Source organism: Halyomorpha halys, unplaced genomic scaffold (assembly GCF_000696795.3).
Source record: "Halyomorpha halys isolate HHAL.00 unplaced genomic scaffold, Hhal_1.1 Scaffold266.1, whole genome shotgun sequence".
Lineage (NCBI taxonomy): Eukaryota > Metazoa > Arthropoda > Insecta > Hemiptera > Pentatomidae > Halyomorpha > Halyomorpha halys.
Window position 1 is genome coordinate 888454 of NW_027114321.1, and position 18584 is coordinate 907037.

Genomic DNA, 18584 nt, shown 5'->3' on the forward strand with positions numbered 1-18584 from the left:
TTATTAGTAAATCTATATATTATATAGTAAATTTTAGTTAGAAAACAGGAATTTAAGTAAAAACACAAATTTCATTTTGTTCTTTTCTTTCAATATCTCTGTTCTTATTCTACATTTCAGCCCACAGGCCATTATCAAAGAGATATTAAAATTTCTTACATTCATTTCACTCACTATATTTTCACTGTTCTGCCTTGCATAGCTTAAATTTTTTATTAATGCTGAGTATCATGCCTAAAAAAATTTATCTTATAAAACAATAATATTTTGCTTTATTTCTGGCTAATTGCATTTATTATTTTAGTTTTCAATACGACACCGGCCTAACGATCTTATGAATATATTATCTATCTATTTCAATCAAAAAATAGATACGACACCCTGCTATAGCATGCTACTTGTAATTGGTTATAATTAAATTTTGAATTTCTTTTCTTTCACCTATTTCCTCAGTTAAGCTAATCAGGTGGCATGCAGGGTAGCTAAACCATAAATTGTATCTATAATCATAGGTATTTACATATATTATAAAAGAGAGCTAATGTATAGAAACATGTTGTTTATAGTCTAATATTGATTACTATTATTGCTATGTATCTGTCTTAAAATTTATTCGGGATGCCAGGATAATCGTTGAAGGCAATTATCCAAGAAAATAAGAGAATTGATTAATTTATATTCATTCCTGCTAAACTATTATTATTATTGAGTTGCAGGCCTACCTTCTACGTCATAACCCCAGATGAAGACCTGAAACTCAGGTCGAAACGTCGGCATAAAATAAATAAATATAGTTTTGTTTGTTTATGTTGTTCTTTGCTGACCGCACCCCCCGACAAACTTCTCTAATTATTATTATTATTATTGGATTCTTTTCCAAAGGCCTATTTTGTGTTTACCAGTTACCAATTGGATACCTTTATATTTATAAAATTAATTAATTATATAATATAATGGGTGGTATTGTGTAATATGATAGTAAATAAACTGCATAAAGGAACTAAATATGTATTTACAATGATGTTATTAAAATGATTGAAATGATCCAGATAAATTGATGCCATAAAATATGAATTACATAATGACTTACTACCTAATGTATATATCTGAATGACTACTAAGTTTGGTGATTCATGCAGTGGAGTGTTGAAGTGAGGATGTCGTTTTGTTGATTAAGGATGGCGCCCAGGTCTCAAAGCTCTTCTTAAGATTTCGTCTGGTCAAAATGCAGCTTGCCCTCTCTTCGGTCCTTTCTTTGGCCTGTCTCCTGTACTCTGTGTTCCGTATACTCTTTACTTCTGCCCACACTTGATCTGACCCAACAGGGGCGTCACCTTTTTGGAATCCTATTTCTTATAGGGTATAACGTGCAAAGCCCCCTAGGTGAGCATCCTTCTAGGTCCTGAGAGGGGGTGGGAACCCACTGTCGATCACAAGGTATATCGATCTTTACCTGTTAATGGCTTCTGTTCCTTCGGCATGTGGCAAGAAACGTGTGAAAAGCTCTGATACACAAGACCAGTACGGCACACAAACACAGGGGTATCCTTTATTTGTTGACAAGTATCCTTTCTTGGAGAGCAGGTATCAGTGCTGATGTGGCTAAATTATTTAATGACATTTATCATATTGCTGTTGTGAGAATTGCCAAAAACCTCGATAAATAGCATATGCCTGGATTGCAAACAAAAAATATAACATTATATTGAATTGAGAATATTGTGTACCATTGTCACACTATTTACTGGAATATCTCATTACATTCTAGTATTGCGATTTATTTGAAGGGTGTTGCTTTAGGCTTCTACTTCAGTAGTTCTAACACTCTCGGCCTGGCTTAGCTGATCAACGGCTTTGGATGACCGACTGAATTTCAAATTCGGTTCAGCAGCTCTGGCAATGTCTGCTCGTTCTCACCCACATTTATACAACTCTGAAACTCTTCTAGTTCTGTAGCCTAGGACTTCTCTCTCCTGAATGAGTCCTCATTATCTTTCTTTCTTCTCATAGCTCAACTTTGTTTCCAGCCATTTCATTGGCAGACTGTATCATGGGGGGGAGGTGAAATATGGCAGAACTGAACATAGTCTTTACCCCGTAGGGAATTTCTAACCAGGATCGTTTGCTTTTTACGTTTTCTTGTTTCTTTCCTAATCTGTTTATTCCGGATTGTATTATTGCCTACTTCCAGAAAGACATAATCCGGTTTTGCTATTAACAAGCCGAGTGAACCCGTGCTTGTCCCCTTAGGATGGAAAGTACTCCTATTTTCACTGATTCCAACGGATCCCCGTAATTGTGTACATCTGGGTTATTCCCTTATGGAGAAAAATCCCTGTCCTAGAACTGCCGCCAATGGGAGAGTCTATTAAATTCGAAAAGATCTTAGCTTTGAAATGGCTAGTAGTTTTTGATATTTCTGATGAACGTTTAGTCAATAAATTTCTTTTGACCAATTACATATCATTCTATACATAGTGTTGAGCACCATAAAGTAATGAATGTGTTATTGATTTTTCTTTGGAAAATAAACAAAAAAAAAACCTTAGCAATGTTCTGTTACCCAACATTTGATACAATAGGACATCACCCTATATAAAAACATTTGCTACAGCTATGAATTATCATAGCTTTGTTAAAAAAACAAACAAAAAAAACATCTTATATACATAAAATAATTCCCGCTACCTTTAATTTTAACAATTGATACATAACACAATATTTCTTAATTGCTGGATAAAATACAGAAAAATAAAATCATTGAATGCTTTTATAGTTTAATTTACCGAATATTTATTTAAAGAAATATTATGGATTTTCTTTTTAGGAAGTCTGGTAAGTCAATTACAATACATTTTTTGGGGTTAAAAACTTCCACTTTCAATATATTTTATTCCAAATTATCATAATGTTGCATAACGCTTTGGGACTATTGTCCCATAATCATGTCACTGTAGTGTAAAACAATTTTTTTAGCCATGTAGATAATGACATAATTTCCTTTGTGAAATTAAATATTTGACTAATTATGAGGTTTATTAAAGTACATGAATATGGGACAATAATATCGAAACGTTATGCAACATTATGATAATTTAGAATAAAATATATTCAATTTGGAAATTTTTAGCCTCAAAAAATGTTTTGTAATTAAAAAAATATTAATGTCGTGTAATTTAGTGTAATATTGTAAGTTACTATTGAAAAATATCGGTTTATTGATTTATTATCATCTATTATATTAGTTACATGGCATTGTCATTGTATTTTAATTGTATTTGTATATATCTTTTTCCTTTGTATATAATTGAGTTAACGAGGATTGTTCGTAAACTCGTGGGGGAGGGGAGTGAGTTAAGAGCTGTTAGCTGACAGGGCTATATCAGCTGATCAAATAGAACAGCTGACCGACTGTATATATACATGTATACACATTCGTAAATTGTTATAAATTAAACCAAATTTTATCTCAGTTCTATAAGTTTTAATTTTTTTACTTATTAATTTGTTGTACGATTATATAATGAATGAAATAGGAGTTTAAATATTTTTTTAAATAGAAAAACATTATTTTAGAAAATCACTAAAATAAAGCTTTTCAGAGTAATTGATAAATATGATCATTTTTAAAGATGAATGAACTTCGCAATAAATCCTTATTAATAACCGAATTAAAAATAACATTATTGGTATTCTTTATTCTGGCAAACTCATACTGATGTGTAACATATAATATGAACTAAGTACATTTCTCACAATTCGTTGTGATAGGATGAGGAATTAGGGTTGATCGTCATATGTCCTTATTTACCCGTTCATAAAATAAAAATTGTATTTCCCTGTCAGTTGCTCAACTCAAGTCCGTTCATGGGTTTTAAATAGAAGATATATTTTTTTTATTTGTGAGCTTACTCCCAAATTTTAATGAACAGATATTCATATTTATTATACGAGTAGAGAAATTCTAGAAGACATTCATAGCCAGAAAGGAATGCTAACCCATGTCGCAATGCCGTGATCTAGTGTGAAGTTCTGTATCCAATAATAAATTTTATCCCCTTCTAAAAGATAAACTTTATCCTCTTCCAATATACCATTGTCATAACTCTGATGTCATTGCTATCTTTGATGCATAAGTATTTCATAATTATCGATGTTGGCTAAGGCTTCTGTGTATCATTAAGGAGTACGTGATTTTGTGAGTATGGCAATCAATAGACATTGTGTACAGTTTCGCACGTACTGATGCCGAAATTCTTTGATTACATTAATTGTACAAATTAATTAAAGTTAAATAAGTAAGGAATAGATAATTGGATAGAAAATGTTAAACAAATCTCGTTCTATGGACTGGTACTGTCACATTGTCCCTTTTCTACTAAAAATTAAACACCAAAAATTTATAATAATTTATCCCATCGAAATATCAAGACAAGGAATATTTAATAAAAATGTTTTGATCTCTTGAATCCATCAATTTATGTTTTCTAGAGCAATTCTTGATCAACATTCTTGGAGTTCTGGAATCTGAATAGGAGTAGCAACAGAGTAAAAAAAGGGAACACACCACAAGCAGATTCTCCTAGACGATGGATTTCTCTAATTTTGATCTGTAAAATAATTTATTTTTATTGCTGCTACACGTCTTCCCCTCGATTATTTCTCATCTAGAATTTTAACACTTATAGACGAATGTGTTATAGAACTAATATGTATGTGTATATATATATTTTTTTGATGTTATTGATGTTTGGTAGGATCGGTCAATAATAAAACAAGTACGTTGTAGTGATGTTTATAGATTGTATTATTCTCATAGCCTTATATATTTTTTAACTGTTATTATACATAACTAATAACTGCAATAAACTTTCAACTTCTCTCCAATACAGTCTTCCATTGTATTATTGCAAAATTTGTACAATTTATCTCTAGAAGTTTTTAGTTATTAGTTATGAAGAATATACTCTCTCGTTTACCTCTCCTCTTATTACATAGGCTATAATACAAGTCTCATTTGTATCTATGTACGTAACAGCTACCTTAACAGAAATATAATAATTATTACAGACATATGCCAGAGATGTTAGATCAACTTTTTCGATAAAAGTGACCGGGATTTATTCTTGGTAAAATAATGAATTATTAGAATAAATGGTTTATGATGCTAGAGGTCTTACATTCATTGAAACAGTTTGATAGGGCATGAATGGCGGATTTTTAAAAACATTTCCTCTAACATATCTTTAATTATGTTTATTATATTATAATAACCAGTTCTCATTGGTAGCAGTAATAAATTATAAACACTTATCCATTGCTTATTACTAATATAAAATATTAAAGAATTAGATTGATAACTAAATGCGAAAAAAGGAAAAATAGGGAGTGGAGTTCGAATAGGAAAAAATTTAACTTCGTTATCTTTAGTTAAACTGTTCTTGGAATTGCCTGTAGGAACTAAATTGATATTCTTTTTTTCCACTTTTATTCTAAAATACGAATTTTTATAGCAAAAAATACCTCTACTGAACAACCCATGAAGAATCAGGGGTTAAATTCTTACAATGGTTGCGTATGGAGGTGATTTTTTCAAGATCACGATCAACTGCCAGGTATTCCTGAAATTAAGGATAACCTCTAAATAGAAGCTAGTTGGGCCCCCAGGAGAGCTCCTGAAACTAAAAGGTTTGCTCACGGCTACAATATCAGAATAAATAATTGTAAGTCAGTAACAACTGGTTTGAAATTTAACGGATTTGGCAGTTATTATTTTAAATGCATATTTTTTTATTCCTATTGTGGCACTTCTTACAAATTTTTTTTGTACCGATAACTGTGGTTAATTTGTGACAACCTTACTAGCTCTGGTTCAGTCTATGGAAGTCAATTTGTAATGACTGTACAAATACTTTTTTTGTAGCACAAATATTTCAACATGACAGTATTCTTTGTTATGTAATTTTTTTGTATTATAATTTTAAATTGTGTTTTCATGTATGTAATAAATTACTCTTATCTATATTTTATTTTATTTTTATGATTTAATTTGAGCAAGTTATCTAACTTATGTTTTACATTAAGTCGCATATATAAATGTGATAGTTTGTTTCAGTTATACTATATTTGTCGTATTCAGTGTGTACTCTCGACTTGCATCAGGTCTTTTGTTCTGTTGTTATAATAAATCAATAAAAATAAAGTTGCAATATAACGACTGGGGGCGGTTAAACCAGTAGGTTTAGTAGTGAATAAATCCCTCCAATATTAATTATGTTTCTTAACTAAAAAGAAAGGTGACCCGAAGTATAACTATGGTTTCACACTATCCGACACGGCACGTGCTAGACAAATTTATTTATTCAATATAAATTCAATAGTGTCGAACATTCTATGTGTTTATACTTTCTATTGAGTTCAAAATTATCAATACCCCGTTTGAATTTAGTACATTTAAAACAGAAGATAAATTATGTAGTAGTATTTGCGTAGATTTCTCTCTTACTACCATTGGGCTTTTAATTATTTCAGGAATGTTCGCCTTGAAATTTCAGCCTCTTGCTGAAAATAAAAATTAATTTTATGCGATTACCAATCAACACGAAACAGTTCAAGCATTATACACCTGAGATTGAATTATAAACTCACTAAGTTGTTCTATCACTGTCAGTTCTTTCCTTCACACCTTCTGAATATTTCAAAATATTGATATGAGGACAAGAGTTGGGAGTGTGGTCTGTAATGATGCTAAAATGCGAAGAAAATATAGTTTTCAATTTTTTTTTCTATTAATTCTTTTATTTAATTTAACTTTTATTATGCCTCTTTATCTCATATTATGGTTATATATTTCAGTGGTTACATATATTTTCTTTCTCTCAATTTTCTTTTTCTTTCCATAATTTTAATTTTTAAATAATTAATAAACTAATATATTCATATTTCTTTGCATTATATACCTTTATTTTTATTTTATTTCCTTAATTATATTATTTTACCTACTTATTCAATTACTTGCGTATACATTCTATTTTCCAGTTCTTTCGTCATCATTATTTTATTAATTCCATTCTGTACAATTATTTAATTTATGTCATTCTGTTTATATTTTCTTTTCTTTTTTTTCTGTATTCATTGGTTGTTATCTTGTTCTGCTCTTAGCCCTGAGGAGGCTAGAAATTCTGGCCGAAACGTTGGCACAATTAAATAAGTTACTTCAACTTATTTGTGTTTTTTTTTTTTTTTACCGCAGATAAAGATATTCATATTCATATTATTTCAAAAGATATTTTAATGGAGTAATGTACGAGATATTCCTCTACTTGAGCACTCATTTACGATTTGATTTTTTTATTATTATTATTGCATTGTTTAACACATTTTTCATTTACTACACATTTTTACTTTCAATATAATTTTATATTTAATAAATGATATATATATATGTAGAAATTTTGATTAAGAGTCAGATTACGTATTCAAAATATAAACCAAAGATTTATGGTTATTGCTTATTGAAAATTTCACGATTACAGACGTAAAGCTGTTATTTTCACAGAATAGTAAAAATTGTTCAATACCAATAAGCGTAAGGGAATTTAAGAGTCGCAATAAAACAAACATGATTCTCATTATTAACTAAACTGTAATCCTTCATTGAAATACTAATAATTTACACATTTTCACAAGTTATATGATCTATGTAATAATATTGTATTTTATATGGACTCCTGCTTAAAACTTTAAATTCATTACTGTAGATTTGATGTGAGAGATTAATTAATTTCTGTTGTGAACGTTAAAGTTCAAGAACTCTTTATGAAAGTTTAGCGTTCGTAAACTTTTTTATGATTACTTACTTTGGTAGAGTCAAGGAGGTAATCCGCGTATAGCAGTGATGGCCTATAATACCTAAGACCGAATGAGTCGAAATGCAGTTAAATAAAGTTCGTAATAAAAATCGAGATATTCCTCTACTAGGCAGCAATTTGCATCAAACCGAACCCGCTGTTTATCGGGAACGTTTCATGCTAAATAATTAGACGTTTCCAAGGGTCAACTTCTTTGTCAATCCCGAAAGAGTCTGAAAATGACAATCTGCTTATTTGCGTTTAAAGCTTGCTGGGAAAGGTCAAAGGAGATGTGGGGAGATAGTAAGGTGACGTAAGATGCATGTTCGTTACCTATCATAGGTTCTTTACACAATTTTGAATTATATCACCAATTGTTTTTATAAAATATAGTATCTTGGTTTTCGAAAAAGGCACTAAATTATTTTAAATTTTAATAATAGATATTGCTTTAAGGATGACATCTAATTTAATTAAATCTGTACCGCTACAATTGATGAAGTGTCAGGGATGCAGTACTTTGTGCTACTAGATTAACGGTTGAGCAAAGATGTGCTAAAGGAGTAAAGATCTTCATGGGGCTGGGTGAACCCACTGGGGTCTCCCAAACCACAGGGCTGACTCATGGCTACAGTGAAAGTACTCACTACTACTCGGGAGTTAGTAGAATAGTGTCTTGCAACTGAGCCGATAACTGAGCCTTGTTACAGTAATATTACTAAACTAGAAACGACGGTAAGAGAAGTAAAGTCAGAGAATGGCCGAAAGATCACTTTAGATGTGGTTGTTCCACTAACATTAAGATAACTAGCGCAGAAAAATATCTAGGTGTGCTGTTCAACGATAGAATAAAGATTTGAAAAACATTTTCAGTATTTTTACTGTAAGGATTCCTTTATCGCACGCTGTTCAGATACATTTGAAGAATACGGAAGAGAAATTGAGCGATTTCAACAACATAATGTTTTATAAGAAATTGTGTTTTGATGAAGTGTATATAACTGTATAAAGATATAAGATCATTCGAAAGTTTCTGTATGTAGTCATCAACAATGAAGACGGGTTGTGGAAAAGGTTATCATTATATATTATCTCGGAAATAAACTAGGTTTTAAAATATGAACATTCAGGGATCTATACTACTGCGCAACATAGTACTGCACTTTATTGTAAACATTTACAACATTGCAAACGTTTTCATTGAAAATGTTGCTAAGTACTTCATTGAGACGACAATTGTGATTAAAGTGTTTATTATCTGAAATTCTTGCAGAATTCAACTAATTAAAACCAGATTTATTTAACGAATTCTTTTTTTAAGAAAACGACACTAATGCTCGTCACAAACAACACTGTTTTGTACTAAATCAAGAAATTACATTAGCATAGGTTTCTTTGTCCTTCAAAAACTGGAAGTTGCTAATGTCGTATTTAGTACATACTAAATTAGTTCTATACTTATAGAACTAGCAAATTATACAAAATGATTTCGTTTTCTTTTTATGCTTAACCAAAATAATTTTATAGAAATTAAAAATAACGATTAGTTGGAACCTAATGAATTTAGTAATATCCAATTAAACATAAGTTTATTCGAATCCATTAATTTTATTCATATATTATATAATAAATAAATCCAAGAAGATTTCCAAATCTACATGATTGTCTCACAGCGACAGTAACAAATAAATTATTATCTGTCACAGCTAGTGCCATATTACTGAGCCACCCGACTCACAAATATAGTATATAGCTATTCAATTTAAAATAATGCGTTCAATCTTTTAAAAAAGCTTAAATTAATCCTGGAAAAGAACTAAGAATTTGTATCAATAAATTGATATCCTCAATATTCATTATTAAATTATATAATATTTTGTTATAAAAATGGCAGAAAAATTTCTCTTTGAAGTCGATTGAATATAAGTTTTCAGCAATAAACATATACTTTCCAAAACATTGTTTACTAAGACAAGCTCAGATATTTTAATTTTATATATAAAAATCCGTTGTTTCGTAGACCTCTGTCGTTTAAACTGTTTATTCTCTTGTAAAACAGATTTTGTTATTTAAAAAATTATATTTTGTTCACTGTGTACATATCTATATAATTTTTTATCCACAGTTTTTTAAACTACTCCATAAATAAGAGGGAAACGCCTGGCAATCATTGAGACAAATATATTTAAAATTTTATAATGTTCCCCTTTTATTTATAAAGTAGTTTTAATAAAGTTACGAATAGTTTTAATAATATTACATGGATATAGATACAGGGAAGAAATTTGATTTTGTGATGTAATAAAATTTGTTGTATAATAGAATAAATCCTGAAGACTGGGAAGGACTCCAAAGCAACAACAAAAACATTTTTTTTTTAATGTTCAGACTACTGAGAATTTATATTAACAGTTTTAGAGAAAATTGAAAACAAGTTCTTAAACATTTTTATTTTTTATTAAGCCTTGAAAAGATTCTTCTCGTTTATTATTATGATTTTTTTTAAATATATATAAATTACTTACAAACGTAAATTCTCTTGACAACACCTGGGAAATTGTAAATTCAAAATTTATTTTCCAATATTTAAAAGATATATTAAATTCAATAATGAATTTTACTAATTTTTTTTTTTTTATTTTATACCAGATAGGCCGATCTGTGGGCTTTACATAGTTGATGTAACCGTTATATTATATATCTATTTTTTAACTGTTGATTGTGGGGGTATAGTCTCGTACAAAAGACACCCCTATATGTTCTTATTAAAATAAAAAAAAATAAATAGATAAGAATAATGATTCTTAATGAAAGAGGAAAGTAATTTTAATAACAAAAAATAATGACATTGGTACACTTAAATAAAATAAACAATTGGCCTCTGATAGTAAAAAGAAACAAGTTAATTTGAAAATGGGACGAGAGAAGAAAAGAGAAAAAAAAATGAATAACTAAAATGAGTAATAATAATAAGTAAAATAGAGGTAGTATGACTATGAATTAATTTTATATTTATTAAAATTTTTAACAAAATGTCCTGCAGCAGTCTGGGCTTCAGTATTCGGTTTGAGGTTGGGTTTCCCAGGTTGTAGGTCACTGCTCCTTTAACTGTCGGCAACTGGGAGTGGAACTTCATGAACCGTTTTTTGATGTAATTCTCTATTGACTCTATCTGTAATTCGCGATGCAATTTTACCAAATTTGATTTCGATTAAAAACATTGCAGGCATTCTTTTGTTTGCTTCAGTAAAGTATGTCTTGGTCTAACTAATAACAATAAGTTCAGATTTATTGAAACATTGTCTCATTGTAATAGTATTCGTTGAGACATTAACGGAACTCTTGACATTCATAAGGAGAACATCGTACCAAGATCCGGCATACGTGGGCGCGCGCACGAAGATGCTCGTTGCGCAAACGGCAATGAAGAAGGTTCGATATAAGGTTAGGGCGGACCAATCGCTGATCCTGACGCCTGTAAATGAATCACACTCACGTCGTCTTCGGGTTAACGTGGGAAACTCCACACTGACCGCATGTTGTGATCAGTGTGCTGCATCTTGCGTATTCAGTAACACATAATGGAGCGGTTGTACAGTCGAAATGTTTCTTTTTTCTCAGCAATTTGAAGATGATACTGGCTTTTGCAATGGTTGCTCTAAGTTTGATGTGTAAAATAATTTATTTTTATTGGTACACGTCTTCCCCTCTTTTATTTCTCATCTAGAAGTTTAACAGTTATAGAGGATTGTGTCATCGAACTAATGTGTATGTGTTTATATATTTTTTGATGTTATTGAGGATCGGTCAATAATAAAACTAGTACAGTGTGATAATGTTTACAGATTGTATTATTCTCATAGTCTTATATACTTTGTAAATGTTATTATACATAACTAATAACTGCTATAAACTTTCGATTTGTCTCCAATATAGTCTTCCATTTTATTATTGCAAAACATGTACGATTTATCTCTAGAGGTTTTTAGTAATTAGTTATAAAGAATATATGAATTATCTAGGAATTGGCATGACTATTAGAACAAAAATCTTGACTTAATTGTTTTATTATTGAATGATCCTCAAAAACACATAATTAACAGTCAAGAAAACATATGTAGTCAATTGTATGTTTTACCTTGATCATAGAGTCCCTCAAATAATTCTTCAGTATTAACAATTCATTCAGCTTAGGTGACAGGACTGTGCTAAATTAACATTTGCTTTGCAGGATCCAAGCAAGTTAAAGTTTGGTTGTTCATATGTTATAGTTTTTAAATTTATTAAAAATAAAATATTTTAACAAAAAATTAACAGCTCTTAGCTTTATTGTTTAATTTTATACAAGATTATAATTCTATTTTATATCTTAAACCACACTCTATTTGAAATACTGTTTATTGTTACGTGCTTTGCTATACCATATTTTTCAGTTTTAATCATAACCAAGGATACTGAAGACGTTTACTTTGGAAAATCGCACTGTAATGTATCTTGGTCACAGGCAATATCCTGTACCACTGATAGATGATGTTACAATGAGTTAAATATTTGTTGCTGGTAAATATATCATGAAAGTACAAGTTGATTTTATTAAAACAATAGAAACAAAAATTGATTTTAATTTATTTTATTTTTAACATTCACTTCTAAAGACAACATTGATAAATTGTTGATAATTTGAAAGGTTATTGGGAACTTTATAAAACATTTTTACCATTAATTATATAATATAATAAGGGGTGGTATTGAATAATATAATGATATATAAACTATATCAAGGAACAAAGTAATTATTTACAGTGATTGCATGATTGCCATAAAATGAAATTATAAAATAATTTAATAATTCAGATAAATGGTTTGTCATAAAGTATGGTTTACATTATATATTGTCACCTAATATATTTAAATAGCTTCTAATTTGCATGATTTATGTCGTTTTGTGTTTGTGCCGTGGGTGTCGTCTTAGCCGTGGAGTTCCATTTCTGAAGAGCCCTCTAGCACCCCTTACTTCAGTGTTCCATGTTCTGTTCAGATCTTTTCTCATTGGCTATCGTTAGCCACGCCCAAGAAGAATACGTTACAAGGGGCTACAAGTGTTTAGTTCAGGCGTTATTTACAAACTATAATTTACCTGCCTACCGACAAAGCCAGCAGGTGATACATGTTTTAATAGATTTGCTCGGCAAGCTCCCTTCTACATGTACTCATAACCCATACCCAGTTGGGAGAAAGTGTTCCTGTCTTAATGGACACCAGTACCCGGGGCAGGTATAGCTACATATTTTGCTAAGTGACAAGGACTTTTATAATATCAATAATTGTCAATACTCACTTCTAAAGTCAACATTGATCAATTTTTGATAATCTGAATAATTCTTGGAAACTGGAATAGGATAGGTCAGATAAAAAAAAAATGTAAATCTGTACCACTACAACCCATTAAGGGTAGGGGTTTTATACTTCGCCATGAACTACTGTTTCTTGAACAATGGCTGTGCAACGTCATTTCTTCATGATAAGGCTGAACTACTGGATTTTTTCCCAATTAATTAAACCTACTTTATGAAGCTGGGTAGAACTCGGAGGACTATTCGAACTCACAAAGATAATTGATGGCTACAGAAAATGAATAACTGATTAACATGTGAATTCGCACCCGGGTCCTTAGAGTTTATGATTGATCTAATTTAATACATTCACCCAGGGCATAATGCCCTACAAATGTCGTTGCACATCAAGGTACTTGACTGGTTAGTAATGTGACATGTATATGTATGTAGGAGATTGTATATTTTTCTAATCCATTTTCCTAAAATATAATAAGGGAAAGCAGTTTATTTTTAATATACAATGGTTTCTACACACTATTATTTTAAAGATTTTAATAATAATTTGTTAAATTAGCCATTTTAATGGTATGTCATCAATGGTACAATAACATAATGCCCCATTGATCACGCCCTAGTGTATCGAGGATCATTAGCGTTTAATTATTATAATGCACTCAAGTAAATCCTATCATTTGATCCTATGTGTTACATGCTCTTACCCTGACTAGTTCCCCACGCTCTGATGCCATCACATTATTAATCAGATTAGTACCTTAAAGTGTAGCAAAATTTGGAGAGAATTATACCGTATGTGAATTATTTATACGCAAGATGTTTATCTTTTCAAACTGTAAATATGAATCAAGATCTCCAAACAAATGAAACTTTCTCTGTAAAGCTATGTCCGTTCGTAAACACGTCGTTTAGGAGATATTCAATTTTAAATCTTTTCATAGTTATAAATTATATTAAATAAATTAATGTGTTTTCTACATACTGTATGTGTGAATTTTAAACGTTCACCTTAAATGTTGTTCAGCAGTAAGACTGGTTTCTCGTAACAGCTGCAGTGGCCGAACGGTCTATAACTATAAAAAAATAGTCTTTTTGTTTAGTGTCACCCGAAAACTGAAAAGTCCTGTGATGTAAGATCTGGAGTTCAATAAGAAAGATGAAGAGCCTGTCTTAATGCTCAAGGAAATCACATTAATGTTTACGTTTATATTCCATTCCTAAAGTAGTTTAGATGAATATTTATTTAGAACCTTAATAATTAACAACAATAAAAAATATTTCCCAGACGAAGTATTTAAAGACTACCTTCATAGGAATTTTTTTTTCTCCTTTCCTGATTCATAATTCATATTTCGTTTCGATACTTAAACCTGAAACACCTTTTATACTTCTGAAATACCTCTGTTGATCTCGTACTGGTCCCACAGCCTTTTCTGAGGGAATCTTCCAAATAATTTAAAATCTATCTACTTTGTATTTAGGAATGAGTACTAAAAATAAAAAAATAAAATGGAAATTCTTTTTCTTTTTTTTTTTCCAAACACCTTATTGGCGCCAAAGTAAAGTACTATAATTAGCTACATGTGTTCAGTGAGTGATAGTACTTAAGTAAATTAAATTTAATCGATATAATCAATGCATTAATAAATTATTGTAGTATTTTCGTCCCTATAATGTTTGTAGAAAAAATAGGTTAAATGGAAATAAATAAAGTTTCACTGAACATTTAGCCAAAGGGACGTTATTAGCATCAGTGAAGTCATATAAAATGTAAAAGTAAAATCAATTGTTCAGGCCTATAGGCATGCAAACGTATTAAAATTTGCTAAATATCTCTATTTTAGACATTAAATAATGAAGAACAAAACTTATTTTAATTAATAATTTTCTAAACAAGAAGAATTTACAGAACGTGGCAATATCAAGCAGTTGCTCCATCCTGATTCGCCATTTAACACTACACAAGATTACACGTTACAAATTTGAATTCCCAAGATAACAAATAACAGCATACCATTTGTTTCCATTCCGAGATTCTTCAGTTCGTTCATCTAAAAGAGGTTTTTTACCCAGCTCATAAGATAATCTCTCTGAATTCTAAATTGGTAGCAATTATTTTGCGGACTGATATCAAGGAATACATTAGCACTAAAGAAGAACCCCTTATTTTTTATTGTCGAGCCGCAGTCACCTAATGGATTTTCGGCAGTAACCGTTATTTCAATTGATATGAACTGCTTCGAATTTAATTCTTTCTTCATTCTTTTTATTAGCAATATTTCGAAAAGGTATTGTTTTATCTTTATGTTTTATAATCGACATTGTTGAATTAATTTCAGGTCTGTTGATTATTTACCTTTTAATAGGACACCATAGTCACCATTATTTACTTAAATTTGGATATTTCCGAATTTAATTCAATTTATCTTATCGATTTTTATTTAAAAAATAAACTATTTTTATATATTTCATAAACCCTTAAATATATGAAGGGTATAATATGGGGAAAATATTTATAAAAATTGTGCGAAAACGTATGTTTTCCTCTTTAGAAATAATCAAATATATCTTGTATCACATTTGAGATAAGAGTGATAAAGTTTTTTTTTTAGCTGTCTATCTTTATCTGAACTGACGAATTCTCAATAACTATTACTTGATTAATGATATTTTTATTATAGGACCAATAGTGAAGTGTGGATTTGGTTTAAGCAAAGGTAGATATCAAACATTTCATCTTACCAAAAATTACCTGATTAGGTTAAAGTGTTAATCTCCAACCGGACTATATACATCATATTTTATATCTACTTCAATGTATGAAATATTATTTGAATTTATGTTAGCAAATTTGATTTAAATCCGTGTTAAAATGTAAAAGAGGAGAGTCGAAGCGAACATTTAAAAGACTGAATAATAAACTAAAACGGAAAAAACAAAAACTCTCTTTAAAAAATTAAGGTCCTTAGTTTATTAGCCCATCGGCTTGTGATAGAAGCTACTTGAAGTGTAAAAAGAAGCTGCTAAAACATCGAGACGTTTTTCCTGCGGAATGAAGATATACAAACACAACAAATCAAACATATGCCTAAAAGAAAATGCATCAGTTTACAATTTAATAAATCCCGACAATCGGTAAGAGATATCTAAGAAATATCTAGTGATCCTTATGACAATATAAATACTATGTACCAATACTAAAATCTATGTTATACTATGTACCAATACTAAAATCTATGTTATACTATGTACCAATACTAAAATCTATGTTATACTATATTTCATTGTATACACTTAGTAAGTGTATGAAAATTAAACTGCAATAACAATTGAAATATCTATAAATATAATATATATTCTGTTTTATTTTCTAATTTCATCACGTGAGTGTAGTACTGTCCTCATTAGTAACGCAGTATCGGGCCTGAGATAGTTTCGGAGATAAGTTCCTTAGAAGGTAATTTACTCTCTACTAAATAAATTAAAAATTAAAAAAAATTAACGAAAAGTAATAAAATCGGAATTATTTAGAGCTGTATCATTCATATCACATATTGAAGATTAAAACAAAAACTTTTTTATTTTTATATTATTATTTATAATAATATAAAAATAAAAAAATAATACTTACTTTAGGGGTACCCCCATTTTATAAATTATGCAACTGTTTTTTTTAAATTGTGCTACTCGTTGCTCAAATTTTATAAGTGTAATTTACATGTATTCATTACAATGTACGTTACTTTCCATTGCATTACAATTTCATTATATTTATTCGCAAAATGCCTTCTTCATCAATTAAATTCAATTTTTTACGACCCATTTTTATTATTCCGCCTTATGTGTAAAATAAAATAAAATCACTAAAAACTTTTTTATATAATGGAGAGATAAAAATAAGTTTAATCATGTTTACATCACAAATAAAACTAAAAATAAAGAGAGAGCTAGAGTAAATTATAAAAAAATCAGATAGTCAAACCTATAAATATATGTTAAAGAGACAAACAGGTGTATGTTAACCGTGTTAAATTGACTTGGGCATAATAGCCTGCAAATTTTAATGAATCAATGTGAGGCAGTGATTCTAAAATTAATAGTGTCCTTGATGATAGCCATATCGGTGGAAAGGTTGGAAATGTAAGATGTTTTAATAAATAAAGTTGAAACCGTTTGGATATTTTTTTTATTATTAATAAAACTACTAGTCTTGATCAAGATGATATAATAAATATATAGAACAAAAAATTGTTTTCACTATGTAAATACCTATATACAATACTTACTTAAAGACCCTCGAACCAAGCTATACACCTCTCTTGTGAATAGCAATAGAGAACTCCGGGAGATCCCAGCGGCTCTCCCCAGGCATGGAAGGAAAACAAGTAGAGACTGAATGGAGGCACAAGAACCGTTGGTAGTCTGAAGAACCACACAATGTTGCGTTAACACAATAGTCTAGGTACATTTTAGTTCTTGAAGATACTAACCTACAAGTACATCAAACATAAATATTCACTCAAAACATTACATTTGATAAAAACTATTTCAAAGAAAGTTTTGAAGTTGAGGTCACGAAATTTTATTTAAAAAATTAAAGTTATTTGACTCATCCAAAATAAAAATAAAAAAAATCTAAATTTTTAAGGATCCCCTATTGATAAGATTGATTGCAGTAAAAAAAAACAAAAAAAAAACAGAAAGATACATAGAGATGGTTGTTAAGATAAGTGGATGAAATATGATACATGCGAAGTGTCCTGATGATCTTGAAAGGCACCCTCCTCCGGAATTGGCTATCTTGATAATCCTAATTATTCACGGACACTGAACTTTCTGTTCGCTAGTTCATGGTTTCTGTCTCCTCTGCCATGCTAAAGAGATTTTACAGCTATCAATTTTCCTACTCTAACACTTATAAAAAAATTGAAGAAGAAAAAAAAAATTCTATAACCAACCATGCAAATTCAAGATTAATTTATGCATTTCTTTTTATTTCATCTTAGCATAAATTGTTCTATCAAACTATACTGTACCGATATGCTTGTTTATGGAAAATTCCAAATTAATAGCTTAAATCTCTCAATTCAGTATTTATTACTGACAAGTTTCCGAGGTAAAAGAATACGCTTGGTCACTTTTATATATTTTATACATTGTAGCAACTTTAGCGACTTCTAAATTATATCCATTTTCATGTATAAATTCATTTTATTCCACCAATAATGGTATTACAAGTATATTCTGTTTTATTTTCTAATTTCATCACGTGAGTGTAATAAAGTCTTCATTGGTAACGCAGTATCGGGCCTGAGATAGTTTCGGAGATAAGTTCCTTAGAAGGTAATTTACTCTCTACTAAATAAATTAAAAAAATTAACTA